The sequence below is a fragment of the Mchenga conophoros genome, linkage group LG17 (assembly GCF_057382185.1).
Source record: "Mchenga conophoros isolate Kocher_MC1m ecotype Shallow Benthic linkage group LG17, M_conophoros_male_GT1.1, whole genome shotgun sequence".
In the NCBI taxonomy this organism is placed as follows: Eukaryota; Metazoa; Chordata; class Actinopteri; order Cichliformes; family Cichlidae; genus Mchenga; species Mchenga conophoros.
The window spans coordinates 3,263,946-3,284,006 of record NC_140542.1 but is presented as its reverse complement, the minus strand read 5'-3'; positions in this window follow the sequence as shown (position 1 = coordinate 3,284,006).

Below are 20,061 nucleotides of genomic sequence, written 5' to 3'. Positions count from 1 at the left end.
AATGGAGCACTGTAACAAAAAATAATTTCCCCCAGGGATCAATAAAGTATTCTGATTCTGATTCTGATATGTCATGTTTGTTATTCATTCAAGACTGTAAATACAAAAACAATGCTTTGACGGCATTATATAAATCTCAAGTATTCATAAAACCTTTCTTTTTGTAAAGCAGTAAAATACTGTACTGAAGTTGCTGATTGTTTAGTTGGAAACAGCACTGTCTTCAAGGTTAGCTAGCTTCCTACTTACTGAACGTGTTTGTGCATTAGGTCCTCTACAGAACGCTGACCAGCTAATGTACCATCTACGTCCACACAGGAACCATTCAGTAATAAAGTCACAAATTCTTTGGTACCACTTGGTACGCTGTACTTGCACACCTAAAATATCAGAAAAAGCTTAGAAGATCAAACATAAGTGATACATCCATTTTTTAACTTAATGCACATGCATATTTGTGCAGTTTGTTACTAACAGCCTGTTGCAAAGACATATCATTTGTTCCCATTCCTTAAGTGAAATCTATGAAAATGCCAACGATAACACAGTTTGACAGGCATAAAATAGTATTTTTGTACCACCAAGGTTATTCCCAAAGAATCATTAGCCAAAGTGGCAGTTCTGTGAAATCTATGAACAATATCTGAAGGTCATATCCTTAAGAATTAGGGAAAAAATCCAGCAAAGACCAGACAGAGGACCAGAGAGATCTGGCACTTCAGCTGATCCATCTATTGTTCACCAAAGCCTCATCAGACGTGGTCTCAGTAAAAGGCTGTCAAGAAGCCATTCTTAAGGAAGGGAAGCAGGGAGAAGAACTGGATTGAAATCAGTGTAGTGATTAGGGCTGCCACGATTAGTCGACTAGTCACGATTACGTCGATTACAGTACGACTCTGGATACTGTAGCTCCTGTGAAAACTAAGGCCTCAAATCAGAAGTACCTGACTCCGTGGTATAATTCTGAAACACGTACCCTAAAGCAGATGACTCGTAATCTGGAGAGGAAATGGCGTGTCACAAATCTAGAGGATCATCATTTAGCCTGGAGAAATAGTTTGCTGCTTTATAAGAAAGCCCTCCACAAAGCCAGAACATCTTACTATTCATCACTGATTGAAGAAAATAAGAACAACCCTAGGTTTCTCTTCAGCACTGTAGCCAGGCTGACAAAAAGTCAGAGCTCTTTTGAGCCAACCATCCCTTTAACGTTAACTAGTAATGACTTCATGAACTTCTTCACAAATAAAATTTTTATCATTAGAGAAAAAATTACCAATAATCATCCCACAGATGTAATATTATCTACAGCTACTCTTAGTACCATTGATATTAAGTTAGACTCTTTTTCTCCAATTGATCTTTCTGAGTTAACTTCAATAATTACTTCCTCCAAACCATCAACGTGTCTTTTAGACCCCATTCCTACAAAACTGCTCAAAGAAGTCCTGCCATTAATTAATTCTTCGATCTTAAATATGATCAACCTATCTCTAATAATCGGCTATGTACCACAGGCCTTCAAGCTGGCTGTAGTTAAACCTTTACTCAAAAAGCCATCTCTAGACCCAGCAGTCTTAGCTAATTATAGGCCAATCTCCAACCTTCCTTTCATATCAAAAATCCTTGAAAGAGTAGTTGTCAAACAGCTAACAGATCATCTGCAGAGGAATGGTTTATTTGAAGAGTTTCAGTCAGGTTTCAGAGCTCAGCACAGCACAGAAACAGCTTTAGTGAAGGTTACAAATGATCTTCTTATGGCCTCTGACAGTGGACTCATCTCTGTGCTTGTCCTGCTAGACCTCAGTGCAGCGTTCGATACTGTTGATCATAATATCCTATTAGAGCGATTAGAACATGCTGTAGGTATTACAAGTACTGCGCTGCAGTGGTTTGTATCATATCTATCTAATAGACTCCAGTTTGTGCATGTAAATGGAGAGTCCTCTTCACACACTGAGGTTAATTATGGAGTTCCACAGGGTTCAGTGCTAGGACCGATTCTGTTTACATTATACATGCTTCCCTTAGGCAGCATCATTAGAAGACATAGCATACATTTTCACTGCTATGCAGATGACACCCAGCTCTATCTGTCCATGAAGCCAGATAACACACACCAATTAGTTAAACTGCAGGAATGTCTTAAAGACATAAAGACCTGGATGGCCGCTAACTTTCTGCTTCTTAATTCAGATAAAACTGAGGTTATTGTACTCGGCCCTGAAAATCTTAGAAATATGGTATCTAATCAGATTCTTACTCTGGATGGCATTACCTTGGCCTCCAGTAACGCGGTGAGGAACCTTGGAGTCATTTTTGACCAGGACATGTCCTTCAACGCACATATTAAACAAATATGTAAGACTGCTTTCTTCCATTTGCGCAACATCTCTAAAATTAGAAATATCCTGTCTCAGAGTGACGCTGAAAAACTAGTTCATGCATTTATTACTTCCAGGCTGGACTACTGTAATTCATTATTATCAGGATGTCCAAAAAACTCACTGAAAAGCCTTCAGCTAATCCAAAATGCTACAGCAAGAGTCCTGACAGGGACTAGAAAGAGAGAGCATATTTCTCCTGTTTTGGCTTCCCTTCATTGGCTTCCTGTTAAATCCAGAATTGAATTCAAAATCCTGCTCCTCACATACAAGGTCTTAAATAATCAGGCCCCATCTTATCTTAATGACCTTGTAGTACCATATCACCCTATTAGAGCGCTCCGCTCTCGCTCTGCAGGCCTACTTGTTGTTCCTAGAGTATTTAAAAGTAGAATGGGAGGGAGAGCCTTCAGTTTTCAGGCCCCTCTTCTGTGGAACCAGCTTCCAGTTTGGATTCGGGAGACAGACACTATCTCTACTTTTAAGATTAGGCTTAAAACTTTCCTTTTTTCTAAAGCATATAGTTAGGGCTGGACCAGGTGACCCTGAATCCTCCCTTAGTTATGCTGCAATAGATGTAGGCTGCCGGGGGATTCCCATGATGCATTGCGTTTTTCCTTTCCAGTCACCTTTCTCACTCACTATGTGTTAACAGACCTCTCTGCATTGAATCATATCTGTTATTAACCTCTGTCTCTCTTCCACAGCATGTCTTTATCCTGTCTTCCTTCTCTCACCCCAACCGGTCGCAGCAGATGGCCGCCCCTCCCTGAGCCTGGTTCTGCCGGAGGTTTCTTCCTGTTAAAAGGGAGTTTTTCCTTCCCACTGTCGCCAAAGTGCTTGCTCATAGGGGGTCATATGATTGTTGGGTTTTTCTCTGTATCTATGAAGCGCCTTGAGGCGACTTTTGTTGTGATTTGGCGCTATATAAATAAAATTGAATTGAATTGAATTGAATTGACTATCAAAATCGTCGACGACTGATTTAATAGTCGACGCATCGTTTGAAGCTTTGTAAGATCCCAAAAGACGCAGGAATAAGTAGCAGGATTTAAGAGTGTAATAACGGACTGAAACAGAAGATGGCAGCACTGCATGTACAAGGATGCCAGCTGCCGTTAAACCCCGAAGAAGAAGAAGCTGTGTCCCAGAATTCATAGCGCAGCCCAGCGCAGTTTCCAACAATGGCGGCAGCTAGTTAGTTGTAATATTACTCTTATTATTCTTTCTGGGTCACAAAATAAACGTTTAACATATTTTCAGGCGAGAATGTAGCTGTGTAAACCTCAAATATCTGCTCAGTTTATCAAGACACCGCATATTTTCAAAAGCGCTCCGACGTTTTCGGAGACGTCTGTTACCCACTAGCTCGATAGCGAGCCGGGGGCTAGGCTCACTAGAGCTGTGAGAACACCGGACTCCCGGCAAATCATTTTCAAACCCACCGCCGTCTTTCGCTACTCAGGTTAAACATGATATATAAGTCACTTAGATAACTTAAAAATGTTATTGTTTTGACTTTTTTTTGTATTTTATTTGTTCCTGAGTAAATCTGTTTGGCTGAGATTAAAGTTATAGTTTTTACACAGCTGAATAAACGTCAAGCAGACAGCTGATTATCAGAAGTGTGAGATGCTCGAGAATATACTCCAGTGTCCCGTTATATTTTAGATAGCAAGGAGTTTATTAAACTTCACCGAAACAATCTGCAAATTTCATTAAAATTTAATAAACTATCATCTTGTCTTTATTTTTAGTTAGCACAGACCTTAAACACTTAAAGCTGTAAGCTAATGATAGTTATATAAGAGCAGATGCTGCTGGTGCAATAAGCTGTACGCTGTACGTCCAATGGACGATGATCTGATTAGTCGACTAATCGCAAAAATAATCGGTGACTAGTCGACTATCAAAATAATCGTTTGTGGCAGCCCTAGTAGTGATGAATCTAAATTTGAAAATTTTGGTTAACATCATCATCCACACGTATGGACAAACCTCAATAGAACAAACAATAGAACATGATCTCTCACTTAGCCTCTTTAGAGCCCGTAACCCAACATTACTGAAGCACTGTAGTACTGTCCTGACAGAGAGCGCAACAAAATTCAGCCGTCATTCAAAGACGAACTTTGAATGCCCTTCAAGTATTCTGGAAAACTATTCCCTATGACTATTTAAAGAAATTACAAAAAAGCTATATCAAAGGGTTAAAGTGAACAATCCAGGTACAGATATCCATAAGCTGTGGTATCAGTACCTCAGCACGAAGCAAGTAATAAAGGCAGTAACGTTTTTAAGTGTAATATCTCTGGGTACACTTCATTTGGTGGCCTGCCTGCCCTGACACTGTGGACAACTTTGTGTAAGCATATTGCACAGCCTGATAATGGTTTGTTCAAAACTGGGATTGTGTAGAAAGAGTCTAGACATAAATGGGAACTTGATCTGGTACAGCTGAATCAATTCTAAGGATTTATATTTACACATTTAATTTTCTGTATGATTAATCCTTTTTTTAAAATTAATTATGAAAGTGAGTGCAAAAATGTCACTCCACAGTGTTCCAACGGCAAAGTTCTTTTTGTGTTGGTTCCATGCCTCACCAATAAAGGGCTGTAGTGGAAATCAAATCTGTTATAGAATGTCTGTCAAGTCCAAACATGGAGGAATCTCATCAAGAGGAATTCTTCCAAACCAGATTAGTCAGGCTGCTGTAAAGTCATTTACAACTTGCAGGCATTTCGTGTCTTTTTATTCACTGGTTAGTAGACTTCCCTGCATGCCACTCAAGTGTGCTTCAAGTCCACCCCTTTGTAAAGTGCTTTTGACCAGAACCTGCAGCCGCTGTATAATCGGTTAAGGCTATCACCAAGGCTGCAGAGAGACAAGACTGACCTTGATTTCATGACAGCAGAGCAGTCCCATATGGTCTACTGGTTAGGAGTCCTGGTTTTCACCCAGCTGCCCTGTTTTCAACTCCCGGTATGGAAGCATGGCTTTAATGTGGCCATAAGTTGATGTGTTCTTTTTGCTGGATTAAATGGGGAAAGGTGTTGGCTGAAGTCCAACAACAGATAAGCCAGCAAACCTCTGGCTAAGCACATGGTATAAAACAGCTAACTGTTCAGATCAGTACTCTACAGTCCACATCTGGACAAGCAGGACTGCTAGTTTGTTTGGGGAGTCAAGGTGGCTGTTTTATGTGAAAAGCAAATGACCATCTTCGAACTGAGGGAGGGGGCATTAATAACACTCTGGATTTGGTCGTAACACTTTGCATAGAAACTGAACAGTTATCACAACCCAGCACTGGACAACAAATTTGATGCCATTCTGAAAGTGCTGTAAGTATCTGAAAGTATCTACAGTAGGTTACAAAACTGATTCCACCACGTATCTTCTTCAGTGCCATGTGGCAAGATAATATAGAGCAGCCACCTAAACTTTAACCCCACAGAGGTTTTGTTATAAACTGGCAGGATTGGACCCAAACGCAGACTCGCAGAGAGGAATTAAACTCAAAGCACAGCTTTATTGTTGGGGAATACAAATTAATTTAAACTGGAATACAGGAACCTAAACTAAACACACAGAAAAACACACAGCCATGAGGAAGATTACGACGCAGACATAGATACACACAAGGGCAAATAAGGGAACAAACCACAGGAGGGAACACAGATGAACATGATTTAACTAACTAGACAGGGGGAAACAAAACTGAACATGACACACATCAGACAGGAGAGTATCAAAGTAAAACAGGAAGCACTAAGACTCATACTAATTCATACACCATGACACGGGAGCTGGGAGGAAAGAACACTCAGGGAAACGAGGGGAACAAGGGAGGTAACGGGAGGAAACAAAGAGGGCGACACGGAAACAGTTAAGGGAGACGAGACACAGACATGCAGATAATATGCTAACTGGAGGGGAAATGGCATCGCACTCATTTAGAAAAACTGTTTATTACTCTATAAAAAAAGCTCTTTGTGAAGCTAGGATATGTTAATATGATGAATACCTTAATATTCAGTCATCACTGGTGACTTTTCTTCCCCATTCTGATGCCCATTTTGCATTTCCACGTCCACATATCTAAATGCACTGAATTTCTGCCATCTAATTTGCTATACATACAATATACATGAAAAGAATGTCCGGTAAGTGTTTGTGGTTCATGTCATCATGTTAAATAGATTCATATAGATTCAGTGTATGCAGCTTGTGCACACACAAATTCAGGACTGAATGTAAATACAGGTTATTGTCCTTTTTAAATGAAGGTTCTGTCTCCCACAACTGTCCTGTGCTCCAAATGGAAATCTCCTACATGGCAAGCATACTGATAGACTGTAATAACCTCATCCTGTGACCTGTCAGCTTTGACAAGTGCACCAGGTGCACTGCAAAGTGTCGCCTCCACACTTTAGTGTTTTTCACAAGGTTTTGGAATCTGATTGTTTGGTCCATTTGCACAGGGACACAACTGACAGGGGACTGCGGTAATTGGATTGATGTTGGAATGTGTGTGGCCATCAGTTTCTTAGATAATTCCCCTGACTCACTCATTAGACTTGGAAGCAGGTCTTTAATTAATTATATTTCAGCACCAGCTAATTAAGGGTGGAAATACGGTATGAATGAAAATAAATGAAAGGTGGGAATCAGCTTGTACTTGTTGATGGCATCATAAATTTTCCATTTAAAAAAAAGAAGTAGAGTGGAACATTTTTAAATTGCAAAGTGAAAAAATAAGGCAATGTTTTCAGCAGAGTAAATAATCCTGGCTGACACTAGAGTGATATAAATGGGAAATGCTTCACAGTTATATGGCTGTTTTTTACCTTTGCTAGATTCTACAAAGCACTTTAGAATATGTTTATTACTCAACAGTTCATACACGCTCACGCACCAGTTGCTTATTTAGTATTTGTAAAATAAAACTAATGAAAATGTGAAAAATGAACAACAGTGGGCAATAACAATAACTTTTAGTTCCCACTGAGAGAGACTGGCTTTTCTTTCCTAGGATTAGTTTCTTAATATATCCATTTGCTGTGATGCATTTATTCATGGATATCAGGGGTGGGCAGCATTTCTTTTCTCAGAATGCCAGCATGACTTAGATACAGTAAGCCAAAGGCCAGTAGTATTAAATATGTTGAAAAAGTGGCACATTTATATATTAAGGTCAGTGTAGGCCGGGGTGGTGGTCCCCATCTTTAAGAAAGTTTACCGGAGGGTGTGTTCCAACTACAGGGGGATCACACTCCTCAGCCTCCCTGGGAAAGTCTATGCCAGGGTGCTGGAAAGGAGAGTTCGTCCGTTAGTCGAACATCGGATACAGGAGGAACAATGCGGTTTTCATCCTGGTCGCGGAACACTGGACCAGCTCTTTATCCTCTCCAGGATACTTGAGGGTGCATGGGAGTTTGCCCAACCAGTCTACATGTGTTTTGTGGACTTGGAGAAGGCATTCGACCGTGTCCCTCGGGGTGTCCTGTGGGAGGTGTTGCGGGGTGTCTGGCCCATTGCTACGGGCCATTCGATCCCTATACAACCGTTGCAAGAGCTTGGTTCGCATTGCCGGCAATAAGTCGGACTCGTTCCTGGTGGGTGATGGGCTCCGCCAGGGCTGCCCTTTGCCTCCGGTTCTGTTCATAATTTTTATGGACAGGATTTCTAGGCGCAGCCAAGTGGCGGAGGGCTTTCGCTTTGGTGGCCTCAGAATCTCATCTCTGATTTTTGCAGATGATGTGGTTCTGTTGGCTTCATCGGGTGAAGGCCTCCAGCTCGCACTGGAACGGTTCGCAGCCGAGTGTGAAGCAGCGGGAATGAGGATCAGCACCTCCAAATCTGAGGCCATGGTTCTCAGCCGGAAAAGGGTGGAGTGCCCACTCCGGGTCGGGGATGAGTTCCTGCCCCAAGTGGAGGAGTTCAAGTATCTCGGGGTCTTGTTCGCGTGATGGGAGAAGGGAGCCGGAGATCGACAGACGGATTGGGGCTGCAGCTGCAGTAATGCGGACGCTGCACCGGTCCGTCCGTCGTGGGAGCTGAGTGTAAAAGCGAAGCTCTCAATTTACCGGTCGATCTACGTCCCTACCCTCACCTATGGCCACGAGCTGTGGGTAGTGACCGAAAGAACGAGATCGCGGATACAAGCGGCAGAAATGAGCTTCCTCCGAAGGGTGGCTGGCCTCTCCCTTAGAAATCGGGTGAGAAGTTCGGCCATCCGGGAGGGGCTCAGAGTAGAGCAGCTGCTGCTCCACATCGAAAGGAGCCAGCTGAGGTGGTTCGGGCATCTGACAAGGATGCCCCCTGGGCGCCTCCTGGGTGAGGTGTTCCAGGCATGTCCCACCGGGAGGAGGCCCCGGGGCAGACCCAGGACACGCTGGAGAGATTATATCTCTCGGCTGGCCTGGGAACGCCTTGGTATTCCCCCGGATAAGCTGGAGGAGGTGGCTGGGGAGAGGGAGGTCTGGGCCTCTTTGCTTAGGCTGCTGCCCCCGCGACCCGGCCCCGGACAAAGCGGATGAAGATGGATGGATGGATGGATGGATGGAGGTCAGTGTAGGGACTTATTAAGTAACGCGTTACAGTAACTACGTTATTATTGTGGTAACGAGCACGGTAACTAGTTATTATGCCAAAATCAGGAACGCATTAATCGTTACTGGGATTTAGATAGGCTCGTTATTCTTTACTTCGTGTGGTGGCATCGCGGAGCTTCCACAGATTCAGTAACATTAGCAAGTGGCGGAGGCCAGCAGGTGGATGAGGGAAAGGGGAGGCAGGAGGAGCGGAGGCCCGTTGTTAGGATGCCTGGGTGGTTGACCCAAGGTTTTTGAGTTTATTATTTATTATTTCCAGTCTTTGGTTTCTTTGAGTTCTGTCTTATGGTTTATGTCTCTGTCTTCTCTAGTTGCTCTGTCTCCCCTGTCAGCTGTATCCCCTTGTCTAGTTCGCGTCTCTGTGTATCCTTAGTTGCGATATCCCCGTGTCCAGTCAGTGTCTGTGTCTGCCCTGGTCCCACGTCTCTGTTCCCTTTGTTATAGTGCCTGCCTGTGAGTCTGTGTTATGTTTCCTGTTTTACTTTGAAAGTCCATGTCTCATGTTAATGTGTCTGGTTTCGCTTCCCCTTGTCTCGTTAGGCCTGATTTGCCCCAGCTGTGTTTCCCTCCTGTTACTCATTCCCTGATTGCTCCCTTTGTGTATTTAAGCCCTGTGTTTCTCTGTGTCCGTGTCGTGATCTACCGTTTACCTAGCTGTGTGGTCTGGCAGTCCTCCGGTGTAAGTGTATTTTGATTTTTTTCCCCAGTTATGTTATATGTGAGTTTAACATTAAAGCTGTTTTGAGTTCACGATTGTCTCCGGAGTCTGCACCTTGGGTCCTATTCCTGTCTGCACACAGCCACACATAACAGAAGATTGCGACCAGAACATGGACCCTGCAGACTCTTTTTCCTCGGAGTTCAACGGTGAGATGATGCGGATGGTGAGCCTGCTCGACCGCATTGCCCAGTCACAGGATTTACGGACTATGGTAGTCGGGCTAAGTAGTAGATGCCATCATTCGCCATAACCCTCAGCTTTCTCAGTTTACTAAGGACACTAAGTTGGACAGCACCATTACTGCCTGGAGAGAGCAAGTCAAGGCTGGTGAGCTTGCTCTCTCACTCACTACATCTTCCCCACCGCTGCCCCAGGACAACACACATTCTCCTTCTGTCTCAACATTGCCACGGACTTCCTCTCCCTCCCCACACCAGCCGGGTTCTCGTTCGCCTGCGTTTTTCCTGGCAGCTATGTGGTCGGACGATGAAGAGGTCTCTGTTTCTCCGCCAGTTCCCTCATTCAGAAGGAAACGACGCCACCGTCGCTCCTCTCCTCAATCTTCTGTTCTGTTGTTCCCGCTGGGGGTTCTGGAGAACCGCTTCAGCCGTCTGTTCCCGTTGGAGGGTCCGAGGAACCGCTTCAGCCGTCTGTTCCCGCTGGGGGTTCTGGAGAACCGCTTCAGCCTCCTGTCTCCGCTGGAGGGTCCGAGGGGCCCGTTCAGCCTCCTGTCTCCGCTGGAGGGTCCGAGGGGCCCCTTCAGTCGTCTGCTCCCGCTGGGGGTTCTGGAGAACTGCTTCAGCCGTCTCTTCCTGCTGGAGGGTCCGAGGAACCGCTTCGGCCTCCTGTCTTCGCTGGAGGGTCCGAGGGGCCCGTTCGGCCTCTTGCCTTGTCAGCTGGGGGTCCGGGAGGACCCAGCCAGCACATCCCAGTGTCTGCCGACGGTTCTGGCGAGGCCATTCAGCCACCACCGGCTCCACCGCCTGCAACCTCAACATCCACGCCGCCCGCAGCATCTGCTTCCGCCTGGTCCGGTCCAGCCTCTGCAGCTCTGCCTGGTCCAGCCTCCGAGTGTTCAGCTTCGTCTGTGCCTGAGGTCCCCATGCCGTCTGGGCCTGCTCGTCCTGCTCGTCTTGCTCGTCCTGCTCGGCCGCTTTCCAGGCCAATGATCGGACGTCATTGCCGTCATGGACAGCCCCCTGAACTACGCTGCAGTCATGGACGGCCCCCTGAACTACGTCGCCGCCGGTGCCTCCCGCCCGCCCGCCTGGCCTCCTGACCTGCTCGGTCACCGCCGGTGCCTCCCGCCCACCCGGCCGGCCTCCTGGTCTGCTCCCTCGCCGCCGGTGCCTGCCGCCTTCCCGGCCCCCTGGACTGTTTTCTGGGCTCTTGGGCCGTCAGCCGCCGGGCCGGCCCCCTGAACTTTCTGTGAACTGTTTTTCCTGGCCGCCTGCGCCTGTCGTGAGCTTGTGTTTTGTTATGTTGCTTTCCGGGCTTTTTTTTTTTTTTTTTTTTTTTTTTTTTTGTTTCTGTTTCTGGCTCCTTGTTTGGTTTTCTCTAGTGAGCAACTAGAGAACTAGACAAGGGGATACAGCAGACAGGGGAGACAGAGCATGTCTCCCCTGTCTGCTGTATCCCCTTGTCTAGTTCGCGTCTCTGTGTATCCTTAGTTGCGATATCCCCGTGTCCAGTCAGCGTCTGTGTTTGCCCTGGTCCCACGTCTCTGTTCCCTTTGTTATAGTGCCTGCCTGTGAGTCTGTGTTATGTTTCCTGTTTTACTTTGAAAGTCCATGTCTCATGTTAATGTGTCTGGTTTTGCTTCCCCTTGTTTCGTTAGGCCTGATTTGCCCCAGCTGTGTTTCCCTCCTGTTACCCATTCCCTGATTGCTCCCTCTGTGTATTTGAGCCCTGTGTTTCTCTGTGTCCGTGTCGCGATTTACTGTTTACCTAGCTGTGTGTTCTGTCAGTCCTCCGGTTTAAGTTTATTTTGATTTTTTTCCAGTTATGTTATATTTTGAGTTTAACATTAAAGCTGTTTTGAGTTCACGACTGTCTCTGGAGTCTGCACCTTGGGTCCTATTCCTGTCTGCACACAGCCACTCATAACACCCGTGGCGGCTGCCGGTCCGAGTGTCAGGTGAACTGAACTTCAGGATCTGTGATCCCAACTGAATTTAAGAAGATATAAGTAGATGTTACATTTAAAAAAACATTACTGCCTTTATGCTCCCTAAAATGCTAAATCATGCTAAATACTGAAGCTGTTGGAAACCAGGTGCTTTCCATATGGTATTGCATGGTGAATCTGATGGTACTTTTCTGTGTTCATAATTCAATGAATTTTGACAAAATGCAGCCCTGGATCATGACAGCATCACTGTGTTTTACAGATGTCTGCAGACACTCACTGTTGAGCATTCTCTCCTGATATTCTTTGTATTTTAATTAATTTTAGTAAACTTTTAACCAAATATGTAAAATTTGGATTCACCACTCTGTCAGGCATGGATTGTAGTTTCAGTTCTTATAGAAATCTGCCTTTTCTCCCTGTTTCCTTTCCTAAAAAATGGCTTCTTGATAGCCACCCTTTCACTGAGACCATTTGTGGTGAGGTTTTGGTGAACAGTACATGGATCTACTGAAGGTCCAGATGTATCTCTCAGGTCCTGTGTCAGGTCGTTGCTGGATTTTTTTTTTTTTTTTTTTTTTTTTTTTCCTGTTTCTTAAGTACATGGCTTTCAGAAACTGTTCATAGTTTGTTTTTTTTTTGTTTGTTTTAGCTCTGTCACTTCTTTTGTCCTCTTGTACAGTTGTCTCTAATTTATCAAGGACACGCTGCACACCACAGTGAGGTATGCCAGGTTTTTGCCTAATACATTTTGAGAATCACCTTGTTGGTGTCTGCCAAGTTGTGTTATCTTTGGCTAAAGACAGTGGAATAAATGTGTTTTTGCAACAGGCTGCTAGTAATAGAGTGCCTAAAGATACAATTTAAAATCTGGTATTTGCCAAGTTCTCTGTTATGTGTAGACACAACACTTGCAGATCCCTTATCATGCTTTAATGATACATAGGTCAGTATTTAGTGGTTAAACAAAAAACATTCCTTTCAAAAAGGTGTCTTGAGACTTTTGTACAACATCATCATGAGCCTTTATATTCTAAAACCCACCTGCTGAACTCTAATTGCCCAGTTGTCTATATAACAACAGCTAAGCTCAGGCTTCATTCTACTGTGTCCCATCGGTGTTTTCCCTCTCCCTCTATGTTACGGCTGCCTCTTTACCTCAGCTAAAGACACAATCCTTGCATTATGCATGTGGTCTTTATTAAGCAAGTCAGGACTGAGTTTATTTGGCCGAGGTGTAATTAATGTGCTGATATTCTTGCTCCACAGTGATATTGTGATTCCAGATTTGAGTTCCACCGCTCCTTTTCTTTGGAACGTGAAGACGCACAGCCTCAGTGCACACATCCACCGCCAACTGACTTTCAAATCCCTTTTGATGTGATATTCACATCCTTAAGAGCAATCCCCTGAACAGTATCTTTAGAATCTCTTCTCTACAGCCAAGCCTTAATCCAATCTGCTGTTCATAACAAAACCCTGTTGCTTTGGGCCTCCAATTAGGCAGCTTAGCTGGCTTGTGGCGAGCAAATTACGGTCTGAATGGATTTTATTTCTGACTGTGCTATGACGGAGGCACCTCACAGAGCCAGTTTAGCTGCATTATTGTGATAAATAATTAAGGTTGTTTACCAGTGGGTTTGTTTACTTTAACACCACACCAATGTACTGTTATGTGAGTGTGCGAGCAGTCGGCTTAGCTTAATGACTTTTATATTTTTCTATCAGCGACACCGGAGGTGCAATTCACCTGAGGTCAGCGTGACAAAAGTGGACTGAATGCTAACAACTAGCAAGGTCAGGCCTGATGTGACCTGCCACAGGTGTGTGGAGACAAACTGTTATTTCCGAGGTCAGAAAAGCAGGAACAGCATTCCATATTCCCCCGAAGTTAGCGAGAGACTTGTTTCCTTTAATTGGACCTGGAATCACTTCACCAGATGGCAGTTGTACAATGCTTCTCATTTGAGGTGCAGCTCTCCACTTGCCCCATCTGCCAATGTTGTTGATCAAGCTGAAAGTAAGAGTATCACTGTCCCCACAGCACGGTGGATATACAGGCTGCTCTTAGAGACGACAGCAGTGAGGGTCGTTTTTTATTGCTCTAATTAGAGGTGAAATGCTTTAATCATTCTTGGCAGTGTGAGGTTTGGTTATCAAATAGTTCACTGATATCATCTTTGTTAGGTCAAACCTCAAATGGAGCAGGTGAAACAGAACAGAGGAAGTAAACTTTATAACTCAAAACAGCATTATGATCACCAACTACACATCCAAAACTATTATACGAAGCAAAACCTGCACAGTTACGACAGCAAATAAGTAATTACTGTGGAACCGGATACTCAATATGACATGAAAAGATTCAGAGGGGCTGCAGAGCCAAAAAAGCATTTTTACAAGTTCATGTAGTGAGTTCAGCTTGGTTTTCACATTTTATTTAAGCTGTAGCTTAAAAGCGTTGGCTCCAGTGTCTTTGTGTGCTCCATTCTGGGACAAAAATACCCATCAACACTGCACTCTTTAGTTCCTGCTGGCATTGTAACAATGATTTATTTTTGTAATTTTCCTTCATAAAGTGTGTGCGTAATGAAAATACAGATTGATTTAGCAGGGGGAAAAGGTGCCCTGCGGAGTTTTCATGCAAACAAAGTCATACTTACATTCAGCGTTTGCTCACCATGCACATACCTTCGAGGTCTAAGAAATATACAGTTTTCACCTCAATTTTAAAGCCAGTTTTGCAGGTCATTTGGAGCCGTTGTTTACACAATGCTTGCCGGTGTGCAATCTTCTCTTTGCTCTCGCTTCTTTTTCATTATTCTTTGTGCCTGTTGTTAAATAGCAGTTTCTGCCATTCATTAGCAGTCAAGAAGAGCATTACAACTTTCTGGTCTCTGGGAGAGTGAGCTGCAAGAGCACTCCATTCATCCCCAGATATAACATTTTTATTAAAAGATAATATATATATATATATATATAGATAGAGATATATATAGATAGATATAGATATATCTATCGATCTATCTTCGGTCCACAACAACATTCAAACCTCCAAACTATATATCACAGCAGTTCTCAAAACCATCTTGTAAACCTTCCCTTTCACTCCTGTCACCCTCATACTCATCTCCACCTCGCCTGCGCTCTCATTTTCACCCCTTTTGTGCTCTGTCCAGTGCTTTGTATTTGTAATATAGTATTTAAACTCGTTCTTCTTCCCCACCTCTACTATCTACTAACAGATACACATCTTCCTCTCATTTACACGCAAGTATTTTGTTTTGCTTGACTGACTTTCATTCCTCTTCTCTCCAGAGCATACCTTCCCCTTTCCAGGCTCTCTGTCATGGGCTGTGTTTGAATTTGACTTTATTTATTTAAAAGGGACAGTGCAGTTTAACATAGTGCAAGTACAAAACATGAAACTGATGTAACACACATACGTTTATAGCTATTGCTAATTTTCAACAATTGTCCCTTGTTGGGCTTACAATCAAAATAGGTACATTTCACAATAAAACATACATTTTCATAAAACCAAATTACATCATGAATACAATTACAATTAATAGATAATAATTTAAAATAAAATTAAAATCATTAGTTAAAATGACTACATCTCTGATTTCCCTTTAACCAAACTTTAACCTTCAATGTAAAGGATCTGGTGTCTGTAATCAATCTGATTTCGGTTGGAAGTGTGTTCCACAGATGGCAGGCCTGTATGGAAAAAGCTGACTAACCGAATGTAGATCTGCGATATGATATCTTGCAGTTGCCGTTCACCTTGCTCCTAGTAATACGATTACTATCTTGTCTCTGGATGTATCTATTGAGACACTCTGGGGCCATCCTATTTATACATTTAAAAACTAATTTAAGAAAACACAAAATGATTAAAACTCTTAAAACTAAGTAGATTATATTTCTTTAAAATGTGACAGTGATGCCACCGAACAGATTTTTTATCCAATATTTTTAAAGATTGGTTATATAAGGACACCACAGGCTGAATTGTAGATGGTGCTGCTTGGGTCCAAACTGTCAATATGAAAAATGAGAGAATATCATGGAATGCATAAATAACTGAGCCGCTGAAGTTAACTCACTCAGAGTTACCCAACCCTTTGCATTCCGCTGTATACACGGGGTCCGGCTATGCAATTAGACTTAACTTACATAGACCAGTATCATTATATACAGATATATACAGTAAACGGTCAGTATTGGAGAAAGGAAAGATTTGTATCTATGTCTCCAGTCAATCATTGGAGGTTCAAAGGTGGAAAGCACTGGCTATATCTAAGTTCACCTTGTAGCACGCAAAGACAACTCTATCTCCCTTGGGCGTTATAGCAACTCTGCCCTTTACGTCATTGATGTTTTCCAACTCAGCAGAGGGTTTTCTGCTGATACCTCCTTGTGTCACCATAGCCATGGGCTTTGACGTCATACTGATTGTGTGTGACCTCTGGGACACACGCTTATGGAAGCCCTCTCCCTCAATGTGCTTTTGTTGCGAAATAGCCTGAAGGTGGCTATGATACAGTAGCTTTATCAAGGCCCTTTCTTTCCCGTGCCGTGACACAAACACAAGCCAGCTTTCAGGCCCAAATTTGATTTAGAGGGGCTGTTAACACAGCTGCAAGATGGCCTCGTGCCAAAGCGAGGAATAAATTTACTGTAATTATAGTGATATGAACATAAATCAAATGCTGACTATAGAAGCAACAGATCCCTCATCATCTCACTGTCTCTGCTACTTTTGTTCTTTCTTAAATATCAATCTAAGAACAAGTACATTGCAAGCATGCATGTGTTCAGATATGCAGAAATAATGACCTTTATGGATTATTTATTCGATTTTTTGACTCAGCGGACTTGGCAGAGTTTACCAAAGAAAATTTGGTGCTTGAACAACAACAGACTAGTAGAAATGGATACAAGAGGCCTTTAATCTTGGGGATAAACATGGATAGTTTCATTCTATGCTGTCAAAATATTGCCCTACCAGGTCAGTATGATAAAATAAACTGTGTACATTGTATTTAGAAAGTCAAAGTCAAATTTATTGATATAGCACATTTAAAACAACAACTGTTGATCAAGGTGCTGTACATTTAAGATAATCAAAAGAGATAAAAACATAGGAAGACATGATAAAAATTAAGAAAAACAAGCATAAAATGAGAAGATTTGAGGAAGAATTAAGACAAATACAAGTAGTACAAATGCATTCTGATTTAAAAGTCAAGGAATAAAAGTGGGTTTTCAGGCGGGTTTTGAAAGTGTCCAATGTTGGGGAGGTCCTGTTGTGAAGGGGCAGTTCATTCCACAATTTAGGGGCAGTTTCCAGAAAAGGCCCGAAACTTTGCTCCTCTGTGCTTTAATCTGGACCTTGGGACAGCCAGGAGCATTTGATCTGCAGACCTCAGCGATCTTGCAGCAGTGTACCAATTTAAACGATCAGAAAGGTATGAGGGTGCTAACCCATGCAACACCTTTAAACCCAATAATAAAATCTTAAAATCAATTTGAAAACTAACTGGCAGTCAGTGTAAGGATGCTAGTACAGGCGATATGTGGTCTTGCTTGCGTGTGCCAGTTAGTAACCGTGCTGCAGCATTTTGGACCAGCTGCAGTCAGCTAACTGATGACACACTGACACCTGAGTAAAATTATAGAGATAAGAATAAAGTTGAAATTTTGAGATTGGAATTCAAATTCTACTTCAAGAAAAAAGGAAAAAAGTCACAATGGGGAGCTTACAGTTATTGTTTCAAGGCAAACTTTCACAGCTCCTATGCCTTCTACAAAATGTCTTGTGTAGATGAGTTAGTGAAACAACTTGACCAGCCAGGCTATCTTGTCTTCTGACACAACCATCGGTATCATTGTCAATTGTCAGCCATGTTATTTTGTACTAATCCAGACAACTCTTCCAAGTTTGTGTGTTTTTTTTTCTTCTGACCAGCTGCAGCTTTCTGCACCATCTTTTAAACATTCTTATACTTATCACCACACTGTGTGAGAAATCATTTCCTTATAAATAACAGATTCTGATAGCTGCCATGGCTGCTATATAGAGGAGAAAGCAGCCATGGTAGTTTGTCTTGAAACAACAATTATACTCTTCACATTTCAACTTTTTTCTTGAAATAGAATTTGACTTTATTCTCAAATATTTTTGTTTTTAACGTGGCCCTAATACTCTGTTGTAGATGTCAGGTAGGGCTACACTGCTTTTATTCTGTGGCTAAAGCATTAATTGTATTGGAAACACGATGACCAGTGCTTTTTGCTGGTTATTGTTCTATAGGGCAAGTGGCGTGTTTTACTGCTGGCAGATTGTGACAGAACGATCCAGCCAGACTGGACCCAGCAGAATTTGTTTTTTGAAAATTTCCAGGAGTTTCTTAACCAGCCCCTCATTTGCCCTGGACGGTGGTTGTTTCCTTTTCGCCTGGAGGAAAAGGAGGAATTCAGGCAAAGGATCTGCAGTTCGGTTCATGCCTGGCCCCAGACCATAATCCATCTATCTCTACCTGAAGAATTCCTTAGAGTTCAGAAGCTTCAATTAGTGATCACATAAAACATCAGATTCACATCAGTGACCAGTGACGCTGGTCCAACCAGACTGGCCGGCCTGGTTGGACCAGTGTCATTGTACTGTTGATGATCATATGCATCCCCTTTTCTGCTCAGCCCAGCTCTGCTCCACAGTTCGCGCTCAGTCCGTACTGCTACCCCCCAGGCCCCAGCAGCAATGCAATAGGGGAAAGTGTGATTAGTATGATGAAAATCATACCCTTGGAGGCCACCTCCTGCATTGCGAACAACACAGGGTCAAACCAGCCATCCCATCCTTGGAACTTACGAATTATAGACTTTAGAGTCTCATTCAGGAGCTCACCAGCCTGTCAGTCTGAAGGTGATAGATGCTGGTCTGAATAGATTTAATGCCCAGTAATTTGCACAGCTCTTTTAGGGTGCGACACATGAATGATATGCCTTGGTCGGTCAGCATCTCTTTCAGGAGGGCGACTTGAGAGATGACCTGAAACAGCACCTGCGCCACAGTTTTTGCACAGGTGCTGTTTTTGCAAAGGCTGGGCGTAGGGTGTCATCACGAAACTGCTCTAGTGGGAAAAATCCCATGGAGTGAATTACCAGAGGCAACCGGAGTGACGCAATAGGATATTTGTAAATGTCCCCACGCACACACCTATTCTCAACCCACCCTTCCTCCAACAATACCCCTGGCTCAACCAGGGTTTGTTGGACCAGGGTCTGGGTGCAGCTTGAGTCCACGATAGCCTGGTGTAAACCCCCTTTGCACTGGAATGTGTCCCTCCTGGCTCGGGGGAGTTTGTTGGCACAGAACGCCTGGCTGACTTTCATGAGTGGGCACTCCAGGCAGAAGTGTCCCAAAACATTCCTGCCCTGGCATCAGCACAGCCCCTGGTGAGCTGGGTACAGCGCCCCGAAACGCCGGGACCTGGGTAGAGAGAGCCGAGAGGGGTTGTTGGATCATGGCTGACCATCCTTGGTGAAAGGAAGCGGCTGGCCTGTCCCCTCCCCTTGCCGCAACCAACTCCAGACGGTGACACTTGACCCATTCCTCTGTTCCCCCTGGGAGCCACTCCCGCTGTGCCCCGGAGCCACTGGGCGAAAGCAGAGGGCCGATCCTTTGACATGTTGTGCCAGTAAGTTGGGCGCCACTGTAACATGACAAACACACACATACACAGCTCTCAGTTGCACTTTTAGGTGATGTGTATTTATATACTGTCCAGAGGTGATTGCTCGGTTCCTCTCCAGATCTCCCTCCCACTCAGCCCAGCTCTGCTCCACAGTCCTCTCTCGCCCCATACTGCAACCCACCAGACCCAGTAGCTACTGCATCGGGGAAACAGTGATTAGTCTCCCCTGGTACTGTCCCCTAAATCCACCCCTCCCCATTAGACATTCTTTGACATACAACATCAACTGTGCTAAATCAAGAGATAGGTCATTGGTTTCCCCAATTTGTTAGAGCTGCAATAACAAACTCAGACTGTCAATTCCAAGTGCTGTGTTTCCTGCGCACAATGCTTTTGTGCATTATATTTAATTTGTTGCTGCTGAAAAGCACCACTGAACGACACAGGAAATCATTCCTGCCTGTGGCCATCTCCCTGTACAACGCATCCACTTAACACACTG